The following is a 24,820-nucleotide window of genomic DNA, read 5'->3' as shown; positions in this document are numbered from 1 at the left end:
TCCTAGTACCTGCCTAGTAGGGTTTGAGGATCAAATGAAATTATGCATAAAATGCCCTTGGCAGAGTACCTAGCATGTTACAAGTACTTGGTAAATATTAGTTGTTCCTTTAGTGATGATGACATTAATGAGCTAGTAGAATGTTGTAAGATATGGAAAGGAGTGGTTAAAAGCAACTGAAGGTAGAAATGGGGAAGAGAAGCTGATTAGTTTTGGATCAGTCCAGTGAAGTGCTAATGAACGGTGGAGACTTTGTGATGAAGATGTTGGATAGATGTGCTGGGCAGGAGCTAGGAAAGAATGGAAAAAAGAAAATAAAGACTTTGCATAAAGCCTTTGTGGGTGTGGTTAGCTTTTTTTTTCTTTTAAAGATTTTATTTATTTATTTGAGAGAGAGAGAGAGAGCGCGCATGCAAGCATAAGCAGGGGAATGGACAGGGGCCTAGGGAGAAGAGGGAGCCAGATGTGGGACTCTATCCCAGGTCCCTGGGTCATGACCCAAGACAAAGGCAGACATTTAACCAACTGAGCAACCCACATGCCCCTGTGGTTAGCTTTTTGGAAGATTAGAGGAAAGGGGAGGCAAAGGAGAGGTTTATAATATAGTAGTGGTAGGAGTGTTCATGTTGAATATTAGACATTTCTCCTTAAAATGCATTTTGGCCACCATCAGAGGGGAGCTCCGGGTTCATAATTTGGTTGGCTCTGTGCCCATCTCCTCCTTTTTTTTTTTCTTTCTGATTGCCCTCCAAATTAAATTATTTTTTATTATGCAGTGCTATTTAACTTATCCATGCTTATTGGGTTAAAATTCACTCCAGGCCCACCTTCCTGTATCAAAATCCAACAAGGTTTCTAGAAGAAACAATGGTCTTATTTTGAAGGTTCCACTCAGGAAGCAGTATTGGTTGAAAAAAAAGATACATGTATGTATATATGTGTGTGTGAATTATATATGATTTGACATGCAAGATATATGTACATATACATACATAGGTGTGTATGTATATACACATGTATACGTGCGCGCGCGCGCACAAATCTTGCGTGTCAAATCTTGTGTGTCGAATTATGGTTGTAGAAGACTCAGGCAGACCTAAAATGATCCTATTATGGGTATTATGGGGCCTGGGGGATTTACAAAGAAAATCCCTTTTAGTTGTTCCTCTCTTATGACTCTTCCTCAGAAAGTACAAAACAGTAGAAAAATCTGTGATTATGCAAGTTTTTGGTTGGTTGGAGTTAAAAGAAGTGGGTATTTGTGTATTAGTCTAATGAAAATTTGAGGGAAATGTCTTAAAAAGCAAGTGCTCTGATACACATCATGATAAGAAATTGTCATCTGATTAGTATGCTTTTAAAGAGGCAGGTATCGTAGGATTTGTTCTTTAAAATGTATGCTTCAGGTGAGCAGGGATCATAGCAGTTTTGCTCACTGAACAATCCCCAAGTGCTTAGAATCAGAAATAGTAATGTATGCATGCATGAATGAAATGGATTTCTTGGCTTTGATCTGTCTTGGCTCACAGATTTCTCTGAATTTTTTAAATAATCATTAGTCAGAGGGAAAACAAAAGAGAATTGAGTCAGCAAGGAAGCTTAGAGCAGTTCATGTACCCACAGGAAGATATAGCGACTGTAAGAGAATTTATGCCTCTTTAATTCAGTGACTGTAGTACCGACTGCTATAATTATTACATGATACCCTCCTTCTTCATATTTTCCTTTGATAGTTGTGAGGTGTGTGGTAGGGAGGAACGGACTTACGTAGGGTTCAGAGTTGAACAGACAATAGCTGTGTCATAACTTTGTCCTCTCTTGGTTATTAGCAAAACTCTGGAAGTCTTGCTTGATTAGAAAAGCTGAAAAATTAATAGAAGTCATTTGGGCAGAGAGGGTTTAAGCATAGCTTACACCTTTATCTTTCCAGCCTTGAGGTTTAGTACTATGACTTCTGACAATCAGAATTATTTGGGGGAACAATTATTTTTTCTCAAAACTGGACTGGGTATGAGTAATAGAAAAAAATGCAGGAAATAGGCAATGGGAAAGTAAAACTATATACAATATACACACAAGTATATATGTACATATATATGTACATAACATATATATATATAAATATGCTGTAAACAATCATGTGCCACTTAAAAAGCATACCACTTCCATATGTAAAACGAATGAGGTTTTAATTTTTTCTCTTTATTGAAAGAGTAATCTTACAGTTCTTTTATTTTATTTTATTTTATTTTTTTATTCTTTTTAAATTTTTAAAAAAGATTTTATTTATTTATTTGACAGAGATCACAAGTAGGCAGAGAGGCAGGCAGAGAGAGGAGGAAAGCAGGCCTCCTGCTGAGCAGAGAGCCCGATGCAAGGCTGGATCCCAGAACTGAGATCATGACCTGAGCCGAGGGCAGAGGCTTAACCCACTGAGCCACCCAGGTGCCCCTCTTACAGTTCTTTTAAATAACAAATTGCCCTAAAGTGTATAGTAGGAGCCATTGTAAAAAATGTTTATAACCAAGTTATGAGGACCTGTATCTGTTGCAAAAATAAGGTATACCTGGTCATAATAAAAAATTACTTTGTTATGTAGATAAAGGTAAAATAAGTATGGGAAATATTTATACCCTTTCCTCTACCTGCCCCTTCCCCCTCCTCCCAAATTAAGAGTTTGGCTAATAATGTAAAAAATTAATGCATCATTCAGAGTTCAATCAAACTACATAAATATTGAACAAATAAATTGGAGTCCTTCACTTATACCTTAAGTCACTGTTGTGACCATTGCCACTTTTGTTCCACATGATTTTAATGTTTGAACTTTGATTTTGAGTTGTATTCATGTAAGTGTGCTTTCTGTGATCAACACTGGGCTCTATGGCCCAGGAAAGATTGTTCCTGCCTTTGTTCAGCTTAAAATCTTAAAAAGCATTCAGTCAAGGAGTTAGTTATTCTAAGCAGGGTGACTAATGCCTTTCACTTCTAGTACCTTTGCTCACCTCCAGTGATCTTCACTAACAGTGTATTTTAACATTCCTCCAAATTTTTCACACCAGAAATCCTAAATTTATGTATCTAGTTCTCTGAACACAGTTTCCTATCCTGTCCTTCCTGCTTTCTAACACCCACGCATTCTATTACAGTGCCCTTCCTCTTGTCAGAGACAGCTTGCCGATCTCTTAATTCCACCCCACCTCCCCTTTCCTGTCATATTAACATCTGTTGGCCTGGAGGTCTTCTTCCCTCTCCAGTTTGGAAGCCATTGTTAAGCACCTGGAATACGCTTTCCAGGCCCCTCTGCCTCTCTTGAACTTACTTTTGTGCTATGTCTGCCAGATAATGTCCCTGTGCTGATTAACTCTGCCTTCTCTCCCAAAGTTGCTTTGGTAACACCAAGGAAAGGCCAGATCCACAGCATGGGTAATTGTCTCTCAAACAACCCCTCCCTCCCATTTCCCCCAGTCAGTTTTGTTTATTTGGCATTTCCTGAGTGCTGACACTGAGCTAGGAACACTGGGGTATCCTCATGGAGCTTACATTCCGGGGGAGATAGACATTGATCAAGTAATAGCCCACACTAGAGTAACAAAGTCCACTGGAAAAATAGTATAGGGTTATGTTGTCCAATACTGTAGTCACACATGTGGCTATTGAAAAGAGGCTAGTCTTTTTTTGTTTTGTTTTGTTTTGTTTTAATATCTTATTGAACTATTTATTTGAGAGAAAGAGAATGCATATAGTGAGTTAAGGGAGGGGCAGAAGGAGAGGGAGAGGGAAAGAATCTCAAGCAGCCACCATGCTGAGCAGGGAGCCCTACTCAGGGCTGGTTGGGGGCTCGACTTGGGGCTCAATCCCATGACCCTGAGACCATGACCTGAGCTGAAACCAGGAGTCAGACACTTCATTGACTGAGCCACCCAACTGCCCAGAAATGAGGCTAGTTTGAATTGAGATGTGCTCTAAGTGTGAAGTACACACCAGATTCTGAAGATTTAGTATCAGTATAAGGTAAAATAGCTCAGTAATTTTTATATTTGTTTACATGCTGAAATAAGATGATAAATTCTGGGTATATTGGGTTAAATAGAATATTAAAAATAACTCATTCACTTTTTTTTTTTTTAATGTGGCTTTAAGAACATTTAAGATGACCTATGTGATGCATACCCTATTATTTTCAGATGACCTAGGTAGCACTGGTGAAGGGAACTAGTCTCTTGGGCAGCTAACTGTGTTCCTGAAACCTTCCCTGAGGAAGTTGTCTTTGAACAGATACCTGACTAAGTAGGTGTTACACAGGTAAACTCTCCTCAAAAGAAAAAGTCGGGGTTGGGGGGCGCCTGGGTGGCACTGTCTATTAAGCATCTGCCTTCTGCTTGGGTCATGATCCCAGGGCCCGAGTCAGGCTCCCTGCTCTGCAGGGGGCCTGCTTCTCCCTCTCCCTCTGCCTGCCACTTGCTCCCCCTGCTTATGTGCTGTCTCTCTGTCAAATAAATAAACTTTTTTTTTTTTTTAAGTTGGCCTTTTGAAGGAGGATGAGAAGATGAATAAGGGAGCTGGGAGAGAGAGGCCCGAGATGAGGGCAGGGAGGAAGGCGGGGCCAGATCATATAGGCCTTACTGGTATTGTATAAGGAACTTGGTCTTCATCACTCATGGGTTATTGCAGACATTCATCATGGACAAACCCTTTTGTCCAAGCCCCATTTCTACCGTCTGTTAAGTAATCTGGCCACTTAATGATGATCTGGTTTGATTTCTCAGATTTCTGTCCCTGCCTTTCCCCACTTGTAAGGTTCAGATCCGTGGAAGGCTAGCTTTTCCACACGGTGCTCTTGATCCCCATCCTTCAAAGTCTCTCTCAGGAAAGGCTTTTGTTAGTTAACTCCCATCTGTGTTTAATCTCTTTACCCCGGCTGGCTTTTCTGTACCAGCCTAAATCTGCTCCAGTCTTAAACCTTTAAAACAAAGCTCCACTGACTCTACATTCCCCTCTAGTTGTTCTTCTTACAGAGCAACACAATAGTTTTTTAGTTTAACACTATATTTTATTTAAAGCAATACATTAAAAATGGATTAATATGTAACATGTAGTCAACATATGAGTAAGGTATTTGACATTTTTTTCTTATTAGGTATTTGGAATCTGGTTATACTTTACACTTAGAGCGTATCTCGGTGCAGACACTAAATATTCAGTAGTTAAAGTAAAAAGAACCTCATCAAAATAACTTAACAAAAATATTTTACACTGCTTCAATTTTACTATAATTTTATTGTGGTAAAAAATATATAACATAAAATTTATCATCTTAACCATTTTAAAGAGTGCAGTTGAGTAAAGTGTATTCATATTGTACAACATACGACCAGAACTTTTTCATCTTGCAGAACAAAGGCTATACCCACTAAATAAAGCTCCTGTTTCCCCCTTCCCTTAGGGCCTGGATTCTATGGATTTGATTACTTCAGATACCTCATATAAGGAGAATCATGGAACATTTGTCTTTTTGTAACTGGTTTATTTCACTAGTATAATGACCTGAAGGTTCATCCATGTTATACTATGTGACAGGATTTCTTCCTTTTTAAGGCTCAATAATATTCCATTGGACATATTTCCACATTTGCTTATTCCTTCATCTTTTGATGGGCATTTGGGTTGCCTCTACCTCTTGGTTGTTACAAATAGTGCTGCAATGAACATGGATGTGCAAATATCTTTTTGACACCCTGCTTTCAATTTTTTTGGATTCTTGTTTTTTAAATACCAAAAGTGGGATTGCTGGCTCATATGGCCATTCTGTTTTTAATTTCTTTAGAACCCATATACTGTTTTCTGTAGAGGCTGCACCATTTTACTATCTCCCCAGTGGTATACAAGGATTCCAATTTCTCCACATCCTCACCAGCACTTGTTATTCTGCTTTTTTGATTATAGCTTTTGATTGCAGCCACCCTAATGGATATGATATGAGAACTCATTATGCTTTTGATTTGCATTTCTCTGATAATTAGTAATGTTGAGCACCTTTTTATGTTTGTTGGCCATTTGTAGATCATCTTTGGAGAAATGTCTATTTAAGTCCTGGCCCATTTTTTTTCGTTGCTATTTGATTTGTTGTTGATTAGTAAAAGTTCTTTATATATTCTAGTTTTTCACCATTTATCAGGTATATTATTTGTAGATATTTCACCTGTTTTTTCACTTCTTTAATTGTGTCCTTTGATGTCATATGTGTGATTGTGTGTTCTGTTGTCTATTATTTTTTTTTTTATAAAGATTTTATTTGTTTATTTGACAGAGATCACAAGTAGGCAAAGAGGCAGGTGGGGCTGGAGCGGGGGGAAGTAGTCTCCCTGCTGAGCAGAGAGCCCAACGTGGGGCTCGATCCCAGGACCCTGGGATCATGACCTGGGCGGAGGCAGAGGCTTACCCACTGAGCCACCCAGGCGCCCCTTCTGTTGTCTATTTTTGATGCTTTTAATTTGGGTATTGTGTTCAAGAAATCCTTGCCAAAAACAAACAAAATCCTCACCAAATCCATTGTCATGAACTTACTCCTTATTTCCTTCTAGAATTTTTACAGTTTCAGTTCTTTAATCTACCTAAGTCAGTGTTTGAATATGGTATAAGACAAGGGTCCAAACAAAATATTTTGAACATATTTCTGAGACTTTGCTTTTGGAAATAAGAGGAAAAGGTCTGAAATATATGAATAGTTTTAATTTACGGGGACTGATGACAGTAATTAGCTAGGACACAGTTCTCAAATGGTACTTACTAACATATTCTAGTGTGAGTTTCTCTGTTCTTTTGTTTCTTATAGTTGTGAGACACTGATTTGGAAACAATCAGTAGTCTAGGGCTAGCTCAAGCTAAAAGACAAAATGATTGGGAAGAAGCCAAGTATCAGAGTGCAGGTGATTGCATTCTCTGCCTCTTTATTACAGATATGTTATGCATGTGGTCAGTTGCTGAGCATACCTTTTAAATCTCTTCGGTCAGAGCCATTTAATAAGAATTCAAAAGTATCGGGGCGCCTGGGTGGCTCAGTGGGTTAAGCCGCTGCCTTCGGCTCAGGTCATGATCTCAGAGTCCTGGGATTGAGTCCCTCATCAGGCTCTCTGCTCAGCAGGGAGTCCGCTTCCTTCTCTCTCTGTCAAATAAATAAATAAATAAAATCTTAAAAAAAAAATTCAAAAGTATCTATAGTAATTAGATATCATATGAAATATTTATTAACCTCATTAATTTCTCTAATTTTAGGCTTTGTGTATTCATTATAGATGAGATACATTAATTGAGGCTTGAACAGACTAATTTCAGAGTTTGTTAAAAAAATTAAAAATAATTTTTCTAGGTTTTGACCTTTTCTTTTTCCTGGTATATTGAGTACATTTGTCAACACATTTGAATGATTTTTCTACCTTTGAAAGACATAAAATAACATTAGGAAAGCCTTCAAGATTTATTCTGAGTCTGGATTTTTTTAAATAGTATGGTAGCTATTTACAGAAAGGACTAAGGATTTTAGTAAATCCATTTTGTAGGATACAGAAGGATGATAAAATCTATTAAACATAAAAATTAACTTTCAACTAATGTATATTGTGTTAGTTTTTTTTAATTGTAAAGGGGTTTTGTCTTATGAAGTTGTTTGGTATGGTTTTAGTCTTTCTCTCTTTTTTTTTTTTTAAGATTTTTATTTATTTATTTGACAGAGAGAAACACAGCAAGAGAGGGAACAGAAGCAGGGGGAGTGGGAGAGGGAGAAGGAGGCTTCCCACTGAGCAGAGAGCCTGATGGGCTCAATGCAGGGCTTAATCCCAGGACTCTAGGATCATGACCTGAGCTCAAGACAGACACTTAACATCTGACCTACCCAGGCACCCCTGATTTTAGTCTTTCTAAATGTGACAGCGTGACTGAATTTTCTCTGTGTATAGTTTGGGTTCACCAGAGGCATAATAAATCAAGCTTAGTCCTGGAGAAAGCAAAGTAGATTATTAGGTAGTTCTTAAAATGTTTACTCCTAGTACACCATTCCCTATGTCTCCATAAAAAAAATTACTCTTTTGGTTATTTGAACCAAAAGAAAATAATTCTGTTAATAAAAAAACAAAGAAATTTCTCTTGAAGTATACTGGGGTTTATGAAAGGAAATCTTTCTGGAAGATAAAGCTTAATGTTCCTCAAAATAATATTTCTAATTCATTTTTAAAATAGTAATATTTCTTTTTTAAAGAATATTTTTCTATCTGATAACTCCTAGGAAGCAAATGGTCTATCTGTTTGATTTGCCTTGTTGCATACATTATCAAGACCACTAGGGTATAAGAGTACATTAGTTTCCTTTTTTCTTCTAACACTATTTTTTTTTTTTTTTGATTATAGGAATGCTAGGTGTAGAAAATTTAGGAAATACTAAATTATGCAAAGAAAATAGAAAATGGCTAATAATGCCACCAGTTAAAATTCTTTTAAAATCATTTATTCAAATATTTGAATATCTGCTCTGTACTTGTGTACCATTGTAGATATTTGAGATATGAAAGTGAATCATAGAAGTTCTTGTTCTCAGAAATTGAGATGAATCAGGTAATCATTTTATCATAATTATTATATTTTGATACAAATGATATTTAAATAGTAAAACTTAGGCATAGAATCTCATGGAAAGGTGTTAGTGTAATTATTATTTTACATTATAGGTAAAGAGTAGTCTCTAGTGAAAAATAATAGCCTATTTGTGATTGTGCCAGGCCCGAGATAGTTAAGTAATGATTATGTATTGGGCCTCCCCCCAACACTGGCTATTTATTGAATGCCTGTTATGTGCCAGGCACTGTTCCGGATGGCAACAATATAGCAGAGAACAAGATGGGGGGGATCCCTGTTCCTAAGGAGTTTACATGCTGTGGGGGCTGGGAAGAGAGAGAAACAATGAACAGGTAAGCAGATTAATGTAAAGGATAATGACATACCTGGAAGAAAATAAGATGATAAGGTCAGATCTTAATAGTCTATTACACTGGTGCCTGAATCTACAGCTGGTCTTCACATTTCCTTTCAGCCATGAGTTTGTCTTCCTCACCAGGAAAACTTTTAGTTAATGCTGCCACAGAGAAACAAATAGTGGCATCTCTGGTTCCTGCCCTTTGCCTTATCCTTTCCTGGAGGTTTCTTCCTCAGTGAAATTGCTAAACAGCAAAAGTAGGAAGGAATTTAGAGGAGAAGCAAGGCATCGGGCAAGTCATTTCTCAGATAATGTCTTTATTCATGAAGCTGAGAGTTTGTTGAGTTTGTACCTGTCAGTATCTCAGCAGAAATTACTATTCGTATGTTCTGAATCAACAAAAACAAACCCTACCAGTTATTAGGAGGGAACAAGCACAAATGATTTTATCAATCCTTACAGAATTTGCAGCTTTATTGTCAAGTTTCTCATATCTCTTCCAAAATCTATCATCTGTGTCACCTTATAAAGAACTCCTCATTTGTAACTTAGCTGATTAAGCATCTTTACAATTGATGTCTAGGACTTTTGTTCCCTGCTTTCTTTGGTACATAAGACTTTGGAGTGTGACTCATGACTCATCAGTTGACGTTGTGATGCATTTTTAGAAACAAAGAATGCAACAGCAGATTTCCCTTAAGCAGCAGGAGTGGAAGTGAATACAAGAAAATTCAGATGCGCCTATCTTTGTGGGTGTTATTACAGTTGCATGTTATCTTGATTCTTGGAAGTGTGTTACAACACCGGACATTTCAATGAGTTTGAATAGAATAGGTATAAACTGTGTATGTGTCTTGCAGCAGAATTCTTACATTTTTATTATGTGGTAATCGCATTTCTCCCATTTTTACGGTATGTACTCACTTTGCAGATAATACAATACTTAATATTTAGGCTTGTGTCTTACTTATTTTTGCAACGAGACAATGAGGAAAAAGTATCTTGGGCACACCACTTCACTTTTAGTACTCCATAATATTGTTATTTCTGATGACAATGTTTGGTTGACTTACTTTGCTTTTTAATTTTAGCCATGTATAATCCTAGCCAAGCTGGCTATGTTCTACTTTATTTCCCTTAGTACATGCTTCTACCATGGTATACTTCAATACACGTTAAAGTCAGCCTGTGCAGGGGCGCCTGGTGGGCTCATTTGGAAGAGCATGTGACTCTTGATCTTGGGTTAGTTTGAGCTCTACACCGGGTGTAGAGATCACTTAAAAATAAATAAACAAACTTTAAAAAAAAAAAAGTCAATATGCACAAATAGATATTTTATGAAAAACAAGCCTCAGAATTATATCCCAGTCATAGTTCCTTCAGAGTTGACTACTGTTGGTTTTTGGTATATCCCTCTAGACATATTTTGTGCATATAATAAACTCGTGTGTATCTATACAGACAGATGTTTTAAAACACATACTGTTCTTGGGGTGCCTTCATGACTTAGTCTGTTAATGTCTGACTCTTGATTTCAGCTCAGGTCTCAATCTCAGACAAAGTGAGTGCATACCTGAGTTCAAGCCCCTTGGATTAAAAATACTAATAAATATGGGGCGCCTCAGTAGGTTAAAGCCTCTGCCTTCAGCTCGGGTCATGGTCTCAGGGTCCTGGGATCAAGCCCCATATCCGGCTTCCTGCTCAGCCGGGAGCCTGCTTCCACTTCTCTCTCTGCCTGCTTGTGATCTCTCTTTCAAAATAAATAAATAAAATCTTTTAAAAAATACTAATAAATAAATACATATATACTCTTCTGTACCTTGATTTACATTAGCTCAAAATTTGGTCTTCTTTTTGAAATTCAGTTTTTAATTTGGTTGCTGATCTCACTAAGGTAATTGTATTACCTTAAAAAAGTGTTTATCTCTTGAAGAACATGTATTACCACATACGGTTTTCTCAGCTGGTTACAATTATAGACAAAAGGATTATCTGACTTTTTTTTTTTTAACTATAAATCATGACCCTGTTGTTTTTGCTTTTTTAAAGGGATAGCTAAACATAATAAAAATTTAGTCATCTCAATAACTTTTTTACTAGGTTCCTGTGATCTGGCAAATACAGTACAACCATGGAAGAATATCTATTTAGTTCATTTTAAATTTTGCTAAACAGCTTGGTTATTAGGGAATATTGTAGTACAAATTACACGGATTTAATAATTATTTAACAAATCTGCTTGCTTGTCAGAAATGTCTTGGTGGGGGTGCTTGGGTGGCTCAGTTGGTTGGGCGTCTTGCCTTCAGCGCAGCTCATGATCTCAGGGTCCTGGGGACAGGACCTGTGTCTAGTTCCCTGCTTAGCAGGAAGACTGCCTGTGCTTGCTGCTCTGCCTACTTGTGCTCTCTATTTCTCTGTCAAATAAATAAATAACATCTTAAGAAAAACAAAAAAAAGGAATGTCTTGATGCATTTTATGCTGTTCCTCAATTCTGCAGATTGTACCTTTATCATATTCGTGTTTGCAGTGGGCACTCTTAGAATAGCTTTCATTTTGAGAAGTGTTGAGTGTATTCATTTTATTCTAAAAAGGGGAAAGGGAAAGGTGGTCTTTTCTTGTTCAATTAGAATATAATATTAGGGTACCTGGGTGGCTCAGTCAGTCGGTTGATCCTCTGCCTTTGGCTCAGATCATGATCTCAGGATCCTGGGATTGAGCCCTGCATCAGGCTTCTTACTCAGTAGGGAGTCTGCTCTTCCCTCTCCTAGAATATAATATTGATCTGGAGGGGCAAAAAAGTAAACTATTTTCAGTAATTTAAGTGTATCGCTAGAGACTTTAATTTTTTCACTGTTAAAACTGCCTTCTATTTGGCTGTGAAACATAATGGGCAGAAGAGTAGAACTGCCAATATTAATCATTATAATAACTACTATTTGAGTGACTACTCTGGCTGTCACTTTGCTAGGAGCTTTAAGCTTTCATTCAGCTGTTAATTATGACAGTAATCCCATGAGGTCACCACTTTGCATTTAAGAAACTGGAGTTCAGAAAGTTTCAGAGATAATACATACAATTTGGATTAGGGTTACCTATGGTCGGAAATCATACTTATATGATCTAAAAGCCATTAGTCTTTACTAAGTTGTTTCTCTGAAAAGATAAAGTTCTGATAGAACCATAATTTTTTCCTTCATGGTGAAGAGCATTTCATAGATCATTTTTGTTTAAACCATATAGTTGACAAAAGAAGTAGGTTTCACATGCAAAAGGTCATAGTCCTATTCTAGGACTCATAATAAGATGATTTTACATAAGAAACTCAGTAGGATTGTTTTGTTATAATGCAGTTGAATGATTTTACAGAAATCATGGTTTTAATTCTAAAACATGAGAGAAGCTGATTGCTGACTTATAAGTGAGATCATACAGTATTTGTCTTTGTCTGACTTAATTCACTTAGCATAATACCCTCAGGGTTCATCCATGTTGTTGCAAATGGCAAGATTCCATTTTTATGGCTGAATAGTATTCGTGTGTGTGTGCATGTACACACATTTTCTTTATCCATCATTCTTCAGTGAATACTTAGATTATTTCCATACCTTGGCTGTCATAAACAATACTGCAGTGAACATGAGTGCATATATATTTATGAGTTAGTGTTTTCATTTTCTTCAGATAAATATCCAGAGGTAGAATTGCTGAATCATACAGTATTTCTATGTTTAATTTTTTTTTCTATGTTTAATTTTTTGAGGAACCTTCATATTGTTTTCCACCGTGGCTGCACCAATTTACATTGCCACCAACAGTGCACAGGGGTTCCCTTTTCTCCACATTCTTGCCAATACTTGTTATTTCTTATTTTCTTGATACTAGCCATTCTAGCAGGTGTAAAGTAATATCTCTTTGTGTTTTTAATTTGCATTTCCCCAATGATTAGTGATGTTGAGCATCTTTTCATGTGTCTGTGGCCATCTATATGTCATCTTTGGAACAATTTCTATTCAGATCTTCTGCCTATTTTTAAATTGGATTGTTTGGGGTTTTTTGCTATTGAGTTGTTAAGAGTTCTTTGTATAATTTTAGATATTAACTGCTTATCAGATACATGATTTACAAATATTTTCTCCTATTCCATCAGTTATGTTTTCATTCTGTTGGTGGTTTCTTTTGCTGTACAGAAACTTTTTAGTTTGATATAATCCCACTTGTTTAATTTTGCTTTTGTAACCATTACTTTTGGTGTCAGATCCAAAAAATCATCACCAAGACAAATGTCAGGGAGCTTATCACCTATGTTTTCTTCTAAGAGTTGTAGAATTTCAGATCTTATGTTCCAGTCTTTAATTCATTTTGAGTTAATTTTTGTGTATGCTGTAAGACAGAGGTTCATTTGCATTCTTTCACATTTGGCTGTCTATAGTTTTTCAAACAGCATTTATTGAAGAGACTGTCTTTTCTCCATTATGTATATACTTGGCTTCTTTGTTGTAAAGTAATTGACCATATATGCGTGGGTTTTTTCTGGGTGCCATAGTTTGTGGCATTCATCTACTGGTCTCTTTTTATGCCAGTACCATACTGTTATGATTACTGTAGCCTTGTAATATAGCTTAAAATCAGGAAGTATGGTGCGTCCAGCTTTTTCTTCTTTCTCAAGATTGCTCTGGCTATTCAGAATTTTTTGTGGTTACAAATTTTAGGAAAATTTGTTCTATTTCTGTGAAAAAATAGGCACTAGAATTTCAATAGGGATTACATTGAATCTGTATGTTGGTTTGAGTCATATGGTTATTTTCACAATATTCTTCTAATCTAAAGCATTGAGTATTTTTTCATTTATTTGTGTGTTTCATCAATTTCTATAGTTTTATCTGGACTTTCACTTTCTTGGTTGAATTTATTCCTAGGTATTTTATTTTTCTGATACTGTTATAAATGGGATTGTTTTCTTAATGTCTCCATGATAGTTCATTATTAATATATACAGATTTTTGTGCATGATTTTATATCCTGTCACTTTACCGATTTTGCTTATTCTAACAGTTTTCTGGTGGAGTCTTTTTTTTTTTTTTAAAGATTTCATTTATTTACTTGACAGAGAGAAATCACAAGTAGATGGAGAGGCAGGCAGAGAGAGAGAGAGAGGAAAGCAGGCTCCCCGCTGAGCAGAAAGCCCGAGGCGGGCCACGATCCCAGGACCCTGAGATCATGACCCGAGCCGAAGGCAGAGGCCTAACCCACTGAGCCACCCAGGCGCCCTTCTGGTGGAGTCTTTATGGTTCTATATATAAAATACCATGTCATCTGCATTTAGTGATAGTTTTACTTCTTCACTTCCAATTTAAGTGCCTTTTTTTTTCTCTTCCCTAATTGCTCTCGCCAGGACTACAATACTCTGTTGGTTAAAAGTGTCAAGAATGGGCATCTTCGTTTTGTTCCTGATTTTAGAGGAAAAAGCTTTCAGCTTTTCATTGTTGAATGTGATGTTAGCAACGGACTTGTCATGTCTGGCCTTTATTACGTGGAGGGTACATTCTTTCTGTATTGCCTTTGTTGAGAGTTTTTACCATAAATGGATATTGAACTTTGTCACATGGGATTTCTGTCACATGATCATCTCTGTTGAGATGATCAGGTCATCTTTACCTTTCTTTCTGTTTATATGGTTTATCACATCGATTGGTTTGTGGAGTTGAACCATCCTGACATACCTGAAATGAATCCCATTTGATCATGATCTATAATTTTTTAACATGCTATTTAATTAGGTTTGCTAATGTTTTGCTGAGGATTTTTGCATCCATGTTTATTGGAGTGTTGACCTCTAATTTTTTCTTGTGGTGTGCTTCTCTGGTTTTGGTATCACGGTAATACCAGCCTCATAAACTGAGTTTGGAATTGTTCTGTCCTCTTCTATTTTTTGGAAGAGTTGAGGAGATTGGTATTAATTTTTCTTCAAACGTTCAGTAGAATTTACCAGTGATACCATCTTGTCCTGGACTTTTGTTTTTTTGGGGGAGATAATAATTGCTTCTTCGCAGAGATTGGCACCTAAAAAGTAGAGTTACCTTGATTTTGGTAATGAGCTATCAGTAAAAGGACTCTGATTTTATTTTATCAAATCTTATTTGTAATGATGGTTACTTAGTGAGATGTTTACCTGCATGGTTTGTGTATTTATTTTGTATGATGCTTTCGGACAAGGAATTGTATACACACACACACACACACACACACCCCGATACACACACATCTCCACAGTTTAGGTGCAAGCATAAGAAAATGGGTTACTATGAAGAAGAGTAACATTGTCATAGCTTAAATGTTCTTCTTAGTGATTCTTGAAGTGTTAGGTTTTCTTTTTCTTTTTTAAAACAGTTTTATTTGTGGAATAACTATTATTACTAAAATACTTAAATGGTAGAATAGTAGATAGAAATTTAGAAAATCTGGAAAACAGGCAAGCAAGAGTAAGAAAAATACGTATTCCCTTCTACCAGGTATATACCTGTTTGTTCTTGTCCCCATTGATAATTGTTGGAGAGTTTTCCTAATCTATAGTGAAACTTACAGTGGATTAATAATCATTTTTCATACTCTCCAAGGACGTCCCCTAATTCTTCCTTACCCACTTGTTTCTTAATCTTTACCCACTGTTTCCTTGAAATTGCCTCAGCCTATATAGTAAAGGTTTCATTTAAAGTTAGAGAGATACTTTCCTTCATTTTTAGCACTATCATACCCATACCTTTTGTAGCCATATGGGTGACAGCTGTTGAAATGAAGTGCAGACAGACCAAAGTTGAGGAAACAACTCGTTTTGTGGAACACATTCAGTTTCGGGTGGCTCTATAGAGTAGTAGTAGTCATTAGCTGAATAGAATTTGCAGCATGTGTGCACTTGACTTAGCCCATGCACGACTCCGCTGGCCCTGCTTGCTCTCCTTGCTGGTACCACAGCACAGCATGCCAAAAATAGTTAATTGTGTGCTGTGGGGTTTTTTCCTTTTTATATAAATATCTATGTTTTCCGCAAGGAAAACATTTTAGAAAACATAAGAGAAACAAAACTGTGCTTTGCAGAGTGGTATTAATAAGATATATGTGTATTAAAATTACAGTTGGACATCTAGTTTCTGGTGGAAGGATACTTGAGGATCCTTTTCTTTCACTGAACGAAAGCTTATTTATCACTCTATGTTATAGTGACATTGGGCTAATTCGGGAGCATTTCTTAAAACTTTGTGCCCCACTGCTGGCATTTGTGTAGGAGGAAAATCAAAAACAGCTGTGTAGGCCCTGGCTGCTGCTAGGCATATATGTGCAGGTACAAGTACGTGAAAAGAGAGATCTGGCCATTTCTGATGCTGGTTGCCTGTTCAAGCACTGCTGGTGGATTCCACAAGCTGCTCTTGGTAGTATTTGTCATCGGCAGATGGCAGTTTACTGACTGGGATAATCACGGGCTGAGTTCTCTAATGGCATCACTTATGTAGGCATGCCCGATGGGAAATGGTCCTAATATATCCAAGTAATGATTTACTCTTGCTTCTAGGATAGCCATGCAGCTTTTACAAGCTAATTCAGAATATGTAATTGTACCAAGGTGTGTTTTTGTTTGTATTTTAAAGGGTGGCATCAGATGCTGCTCTTGTCCCCCTAGAACTGAATTGAAAGACGTTAACTACAGTTCCAAAATGGAATTTGTTGGGAAAGGTGAAGACATTCTTTTAGTAATAGAAAATAGGAGTTAGGTTTTAAAGGGAGACTTCCACAGTATTCTGTTTAACTAACGTGTTTCAATTCATATTATTAATCCTGAATTACGGATTGTTAGGTGAACCATGAATTGTTGAAGTTATTAAGTAATAAGAGATGAACAGAAGGAAAAGTTAGTATTTTGACGTCAGTTTCCTAAGTAAAAGTGCTGACATATGACGGCATAATTGTTTCCCAAGGCAACTAAATGGAAGTATATTTTCTAGTGAGTATTCACCCGAAGAGTTAAAAAACATTAATTTGAAAAGATATGTAGACCCCTTTGTTTATTACAGTATTATTTACAATGGCCAAATTATGGAAGCATCTCAAATGTCCATCTAAAGAAGAATGGATAAAGAAGATGTGGTATATGTGTGTATGTACACAAACACACACAGAAATCTTACTCAACCAAGAAAAAGAACAAAATCTTGTAAAATTCAACAACATGGATGGATCTAGAGGGTAAAATGCTAAGTGGAATATGTCTATCAGAGAAAGACAAATATATGATTTCATCCATGTGCAATTAAAGAAACAAAACGGAAGAAAAGACAAACTAAAAAACTCTTAAATATAGAGAACAAACTCAATTACTAAAGGGGAGGTGGGTAGAGGAATGGGTGAAATAGGTGAAGGGAATTAAGAGTACCCTATCACAATGAGCACTAAGTAATGTATAGAATTGTTGCCATTGTATTGTACACCAAAAGCTAATTTAACACTGTTTATTAACTACTAGAATTAAATAAAATAATTAAATTAATTTTAATTAATTAAAATAAAATACATTAAAGTTAAAATTTATAAAAGGAAGTATACTTTCAATCATGTGACTTCTAGAAAGTGGGAAAAGGTTTATATAAAAATTCTATATAAAATTTATAATATTGTAATTTTTCTTAATATTGTCCTTTATTTTATGTACCTCTCAGTTATTCTTGTGCTATAATAATCTATAAATCATTGCAACTCAGAAGTGTTAACTAATCACCTACAACACAATGGCTAACACTAAAAAGACTGACAGTATCAAATGTTGGCAAGGATATGGAGCAACCACTCATATATTCTTGGTGGGAGCCTAAAATGGTATGACCACTTTGAGAAAGATCTGTCAGTTTGTGTGTGTGTGTGTGTGTGTGTGTTTAATATTTTATTTATTTATTTGAGACTGTGAGTGGGTGAGAGAGGGAGAGAGAATCTGAAACAGACTTTATGCTGAGCACAGAGATTGACATCGGGGTCTATCCCATTACCAAGAGATCATGACCTGAACTAAAACCAAGAGTCAGACGCTTAACTGCTGAGCCACCCAGGTGCCCCACTGTGTGTTTATTTATTTAAGATTTTATTTATTTATTTGACAGACAGAGATCACAAGTAGGCAGAGAGGCAGGCAGAGAGAGAGGAGGAAGCAGTCTCCCTGCCATGCAGAGAGCCTGATGTGGGGCTTGGTCCCAGGACCGTGGGATCATGACCTGGGCTGAAGGCAGAGACTTTAACCCACTGAGCCACCCAGGTGTCCCCCCACTGTGTGTTTAAATAAAACCAAGCATAGATGTATCTTGAGTCCCAAGTCTTCCACTCTCAAGTATTTACACAAACATATGCTCGTAGGAAGATTTGTACAAGAATATTCATAGAAGCTTTTATTCATAATCACCAAAAGCTGTACACAGCCCAGTTGTCTACCAATAAGTAGCATGATAAAGTGGGGGTACTGCTGAGGGATGAAAAGAACAGACTGCTAATATATACCCCAACTGGGTGCTGAATAAAAGAAGCCTTACACGAGAGTATGTACTCCATGTTTCCATATAGATGATATTCTAGAATAAGCAAAACTAATCTGTTATGGTAAAAAAAAAAATCAGGGTTGTGGTTAGGAAGGGACATGAGGGAACTTTCTGAGGTGATGATTATGTCCCACATCTTAATAGAGGTTTGTGTTACATAGATGTATGCATTGGTTAGAAACTCAATGAATATATACTTTAAACAATGCACAGATATTAATTTTACCTCTAAAGAAAAAATACAAACAAATATCAAACTTCAGTTAATGATATGCATGCTGTAACATTTAGAAAGAGGCATACTGACTTCTGCATTATACTCCGAGGTACCTAAAAAGCTATGATGGAGGGAAGGATGGGTAGATACGGGATAAAGCAAATACATCAAATGTTAATGGTGTATTTGTAAGATAAAGGCATTCACTGTAAAAAATGTTAAATTTAGAAAATTTTCATAATAAATTGTTGGAAAAATATTAATTGATAATGGAACTTTTTATGGCCTGTTTTTTCATGCATGATTAGTTATATAAACCTTATTTTGTTTCTCTTTGCTTCAGTGATATTTATCTATATTTTTAATTATACTAAGTCATAGCCTTATTTGAGGAGTCAAGGTACAGAGAGGTAATTGTAGCTCATTAATACAGTTGTCTTTCTTTGGGATTATTGGCAGTTTTCCTTTTTTTTGAAACAAAATGTAGGGAGCACCTGGGTGTTTCATTTGGTTAAGATTCTGACTCTTGGTTTAGGACTGGTCATGATCTTGGGGTTGTGGGATTGAGACCCACTTTGGGCTCCACGCAGGGCATGGAACCTCCTCTGGATTCTCTTTCTCCCTCTGCCCACCCCCCACCTCTGCCACAGAAGAAAAAAAAAAGAAGAAAGAAAATTGGGACTGAGTGGCAATGTCTTTAAATAGATTATTATAAATTGTGTGGTTTCTCTGGGAATGTATTGCATGTTGCTTATATAATGCCTTGTTGGTTTTTTAATTGACGGGGTAGAGGGAGGGAGTGGTAAGAAATTTCCCAAGTTCAGGTTCATACAGCCTGTGTGTCCAGAGGAAGCAAGAGAGAGAGAGTACTGAGTCCATTCACCTGACTTTTTTTTTTTTTTTAAAGCCAATTTCAGTCAGATTTTGTCAGTTGCAGCTGGAAGAATCCTACAGAGATGATCATTCAGTTTGTATCTATAAGCAGTGTTGCTTAGGGGCTCTTTATGTAGTGAATGATCCTGCCATTATGCTTCTGTCTCTATGCATATTTTGCTTGTGTGATCGTTGTCTGCTGGCTAGATTGGAAGTTCTTTGAGGGAAAAGACTGTCTTACTCCTGTTAAATACACTTTCCGTTCTCATATAGATATGTAAACCTAGCCTAAATTGTTTCTCTCCTTTATATATCCTGGGTAATTTATCAGTAATTTTGAATTAATGATTGATTTTTTTAAATTATTGATCTTATCCTGTGTGCTAGTTGGTGTGTTTGGTGCTAAGACTGTAATGCTGAACAGAACACGAGCCCAGCACTCACAGAGCTTCCATTCTGTGGGGGAGACATATAAAATAATCATACAGATAAATAATTACTTTGATAAGTACTCAGAGGGAAACACAAGGGTGTTACAAGACCAGGTAACAGGGGTCTATCCTAGTCTTGGGTGCCACATGAAACATTTTTTGTTTGTTTGTTTTAGACATCACATTTTAAAGAACAGGGAGTTGGTGCGCCTGGGTGGCTCAGTGGGTTAAAGCCTCTGCCTTTGGCTCAGGTCATGATCCCAGGGATTGAGCCCCACATCGGGCTCTCTGCTCTACAGGGAGCCTGCTTCCTCCCCTGTCTCTCTCTGTCTGCCTCTCTGCCTACTTGTGATTTCTCTCTCTCTGTCAAATAAAATCTTTAAAAAAAAAACTAAAAACCAAAACCAAACCAAACCAAAACAACAACAACAAAAAACAAGAAGTTCTCTAGGAGAGGATAGTGGGAAAGAGTATTGCATACTACAGGCAGATGGAATATTTGCAAATTCCTTGCGCCAAAACAGGGCATGACACTTTAAAGGAACAAATAGAGAATCTGTGGAATGGAGAAGTGAAATCCATGAGGACTGTGCTAAGAAATAAAAGCTGGAGAGTGAAGTCCAGAGCAGAATTATGCAGAGTATAATGGGTAAGCCTTCATACTGGGTTAGGTGTGGGAGGTAAGGGAGAGGGCAGTATCAAAAGTCCCTTTGCGTTTCTGGCTTAAGTGCCTATATGGTGAGCCCATTCTCCAGTGGAGGACCAAATTTTGGTGGAAATGATTGTGGGTTTGATTCTGGGTCTGTTATGGTGTCTTTGAAACAACCAGGTATGTATTTTGTTATCATGCTATGAAGGATGTCACCTCCCCCAGATACTTTTCCTTTTGTGGCTCTTTATCTTATAGGTATAATATAATGTGGGAGTCTCTTCAGTCCTTACCTGCCTGCTAATCATTCCTGCTCTATACTGCTAGCATCTTAATTCAAGTTTTCTTTTTTCTCTCAGACTACTCTCATGGTTTTTTTTTTTTAACTGGACTCCCTCCATTCTTTCAGACTTCCCCTTAATTCTTGCTTCACAATATATCCAGAATAAGTGTTTGAAATTACAGATCTCATCTCATCATTGTCCTTCTTAGAACCCTTCAATACCTTCTTTTTGTTTATAGAACAAACATCCAAGTCCTTAACATTGTCCCCAGCACCTTGTGGATTACTCTTACCCCTGCAGATTTCCCAGGTTTTTCCTCATGCTCTCTAAGGACTTTTCAGTTGACCTTCCTCACATATCAGCTAAAACATCACATTCTCGGGGAAGCCTTACCTTGAACTTCCTTGTTGGGCTCCTCTAAAGATAGATCTTGTATTTTTATTGTTTTATATATATTTGTGACACTGGCTAATTAAGACCTTTGTACTAGATTAAGATCGTGAGGGCAAGGACTGTCTGTTTAGCTCTCCACAGTAACCCTCTCCCCACCACAGTGCCTGGCATGCAGCCTATGACTAGCAAATGTTTGTTGAATGAATCATGAACTTTCTAGTGCTTAATTTATGTACCTGTTATGTGCCATGTTAGTTAACTGATAGGGAAAAACAACGTAATGTGTTTTGCTTTTTAAAATACATTATGTTTTACTCTTAGGTTTTCTTAATTTGGACTGTTCCCATGGAAACAGCAACCAAGGCTGTTGGGGTTACTATAATACTCTGTAGGTGATATTTGCTGCTGCCATTGTTAACCAAGACACAAAAATTTGAATTTTTAGATGGAGGTGTATTGGGTTTGAGAACCAAAGTTTAAAAATTTAATTTGAGGGAGAGTTGTTAAATATTCACTTTTCCAGTACTCTTTTGAAGGTTTTCCTTTCCATTAAAATAGTTTGCTGCAGAGCTCTAGGAGTTGGGAAAGCATGAATGCTGTTCTGTTTCTGCTAGATAACTTTGTTGTTTGTTTTCATTCTACTGTCTATCACTTACTGATTTTCTTTCTTAAGAATCCTTTGTTAATAAGTAATACTAATAACCTTTACATAGTTAGAACATAATTATATTGTCTGTAACGTAAGTGAACCTCTCTTACTAGGCATCATAAGTTAGGATTGTTGGGGTGCCTGGGTGGCTCAGTCAGTTAAATGTCCACCTTGGACTCAGGGCCTGATCCCAGGATCCTGGAATTAGGACCTGAGCTGGGCTCCCTGCTCAGCAGGGAGTCTGTTTCTCCCTCTCACTCTGCCTCTCTGCCCACTTGAGCACGCTCTCTCTCTCAAATAAATAAAATCTTTGAAAAAAAATTAAAATAACATGAAGTTTCCTTTAATACCTTAAAGGCCCAGAGGAAAGCTGCAAGCATAGTTAAAGCATTTCTTTTCTTTCTTTTTTTTTTTTTAAAGATTTTATTTATTTATTTGACAGAGAGAAATTACAAGTACACTGAGAGGCAGGCAGAGAGAGAGAGAAGGAAGCAGGCTCCCTGCCGAGCAGAGAGCCCGATGCGGACCTCGATCCCAGGACCCTGAGATCACGACCTGAGCCGAAGGCAGCGGCTTAACCCACTGAGCCACCCAGGCGCCCTTAAAGCATTTCTTTATACACCCTTTCATAGATGAAGGTTGCAGTCAGAACTTTGTAAAAATTTTATGCCCCATGGCAAATATGAGTAAATGGTTTCCATGAAACTTTTAGAGATTGAGGAACATCTCAAAAATTGAGATGCTGTACAGTTTTATGTTGATTTTGATACTGAATGCAGAAGCAAAAAGTTATTTGGATTTTGTGAGTTAAAAAGGAATGCTGATTTTGAAGGCCCCATTTTATCATAGTAAATATAAAAATGAAAATGCAAATTTGTGGGAAATTCCCTTGAAACTGAAAATACAAGGCCTCCCTAGTATTTTGGCCCTTAAATACAAAGAGCAATATCTGTTTTCTTCTGGAAGTTAGCCTCTACGATGCTAACTAACAACAGAAAATAAATAATTTCCCTCCGGGTCTATCATCCATTTATTTATATGAACATATATGAGTTTGTGTATATTTTGGCTTGTAGAACCTCTGCATATTTACTTTAAGTATATGTACTTAAAAAATTATGGGTTTGGAATCAGATTGCCTGATTTGAATCAGGCAACTAGTAACTGATCAGTTACTAGCTTTGGCATCTTGGGCAAGTTATTAATGTTTCTTACTTTCAGCTTCCTCATCTGAAAAATGAGGTTGCTGCTGCTAACCATATCAAACTCATGGGGATTAAATCTGATAATTCCCCATCTCCGTTAATAGCATGCCTGATATATAGTAAGCCCTCAGTAAATATCGGCTATTATAACTCTCTCCTCAGTCATTCCTTTTTTATGTTAAAATTGCTCTCATGAGTTAAACCCTGTTTAATTTACACTGTCTCTTCATGGCATCAGTCATGTGGCTGTTGTCTAACAACAAAAATCCCAATATTTTGTCCTCTCCTCATGGTCTTGTTGTTTTCGCTTGTTCTTATTTTAGTTGCCTGCATCTCAAATCTTTTTCTGGCTACACTGTGTTTTTCCTTAGCTTACTGGACATCAGTATTTCAGACAGGGTGGGCCATAGGTGTTGACCATAGCTGTGTTTTACTTTTAAACAGTGATGAGACTTCCTTCCTCCAAACTACCCACCCTCCCTGTCCCGTGCTGTGCTGGAAGGATTGAGCTGGAAGAAGCTTTGCTGGTTGTTTAGCCCAGTGCTTTTGTGCTGCAAAGCAGAAGGTTAGAGTCTGAGTCTACAGCTCTTCCAGATGATGGACATTTTTTTGTAAATCTTGCAAGATATTTTATTTCTCCACAGAGGATAAATCACAGAGTACAATAATAAATGGGTTACTAAATTTGGGCTTTAGAAAATATCAGGAAATTCTTATATTTATGATTGAGAAGCTAATCTTGAATTATAAGGTATGTAGTTGTATTTTGTTGGGAAATGTGAGGAAAATTCATGTGTAGCTCTTTTTTCTTCCATATATATCTGTGCTGGTTTTGATATGCTGACCCCTCGCCCTCTTGTTTCTCTCTTTATTATTTGAACATCCTGCAGTGTTGCTCAAATCCACCCCTCATTTGGTTGTTCCTACTCATTACATTCGTTCAAGTTCTCATTACCATTTATCTTTACCATTGCAGGAACTTTCTGTTTTGCCTTCCTGCATTATTGCCATACCTCCTAACCTGTACCAAATCTGCTGCCATAGATAATCCTATCACATCATTTTCCTCTAGCTATAATCTATCTAGTGATAGAGAGTTGTCCTATTGATAATGGAAAAAACAGGAAGGCTGATGGATGCCTGATCATTTTTGAGGGGGAAAAATGCATATTTTGTTAGGGGAGGAAGGTCTGAATTCCTCTGTTAGAGACTCTCATGCCAGCAGGTTAAACTCTACAAAGAGGCATCTATCCATGCCTTATAGTACTGGGAGTATGGGAAAATCTCCTTGTTAAGTCTGGTCCACTCAGATATCTTTCTTTGGCAGTATCTTAAATCAATTAAAGATTTGTTCCTTTAATATTTCATTTTGTCTTCCGTTATATACAAATGTCCTTAGAATAGGGTAGTATATTAATTTTCATAAATCTTATATAAACCAGTTTATTGAGATTTATTTCCTTAGATTTTGTTTAAGAAAGAAAAGGCAGGTAAGGGTAGAGAATGTAATACTGAATGTAATACTGAAATATGAGAAGGGAAAGGACATAGATGAGGAGAGAAAAGATGAAGAAAATAAAGTTT

At 36.9% G+C, this 24,820-nt stretch overlaps 1 protein-coding gene across 3 annotated transcripts in view; it reads left to right on the top strand.

Annotated features, from left to right (window-relative positions):
• Positions 1–24,820, top strand: part of LNX2 (ligand of numb-protein X 2) — an 80,756-nt gene that overhangs the window by 2,620 nt on the left and 53,316 nt on the right. The window lies entirely within an intron of this gene.

This window comes from Mustela putorius, unplaced genomic scaffold (genome assembly GCF_011764305.1).
Source record: "Mustela putorius furo isolate JIRA1106 unplaced genomic scaffold, ASM1176430v1.1 tig00003942_pilon_pilon_pilon, whole genome shotgun sequence".
In the NCBI taxonomy this organism is placed as follows: Eukaryota; Metazoa; Chordata; class Mammalia; order Carnivora; family Mustelidae; genus Mustela; species Mustela putorius.
This window is presented reverse-complemented; position numbering and strand designations above follow the sequence as displayed.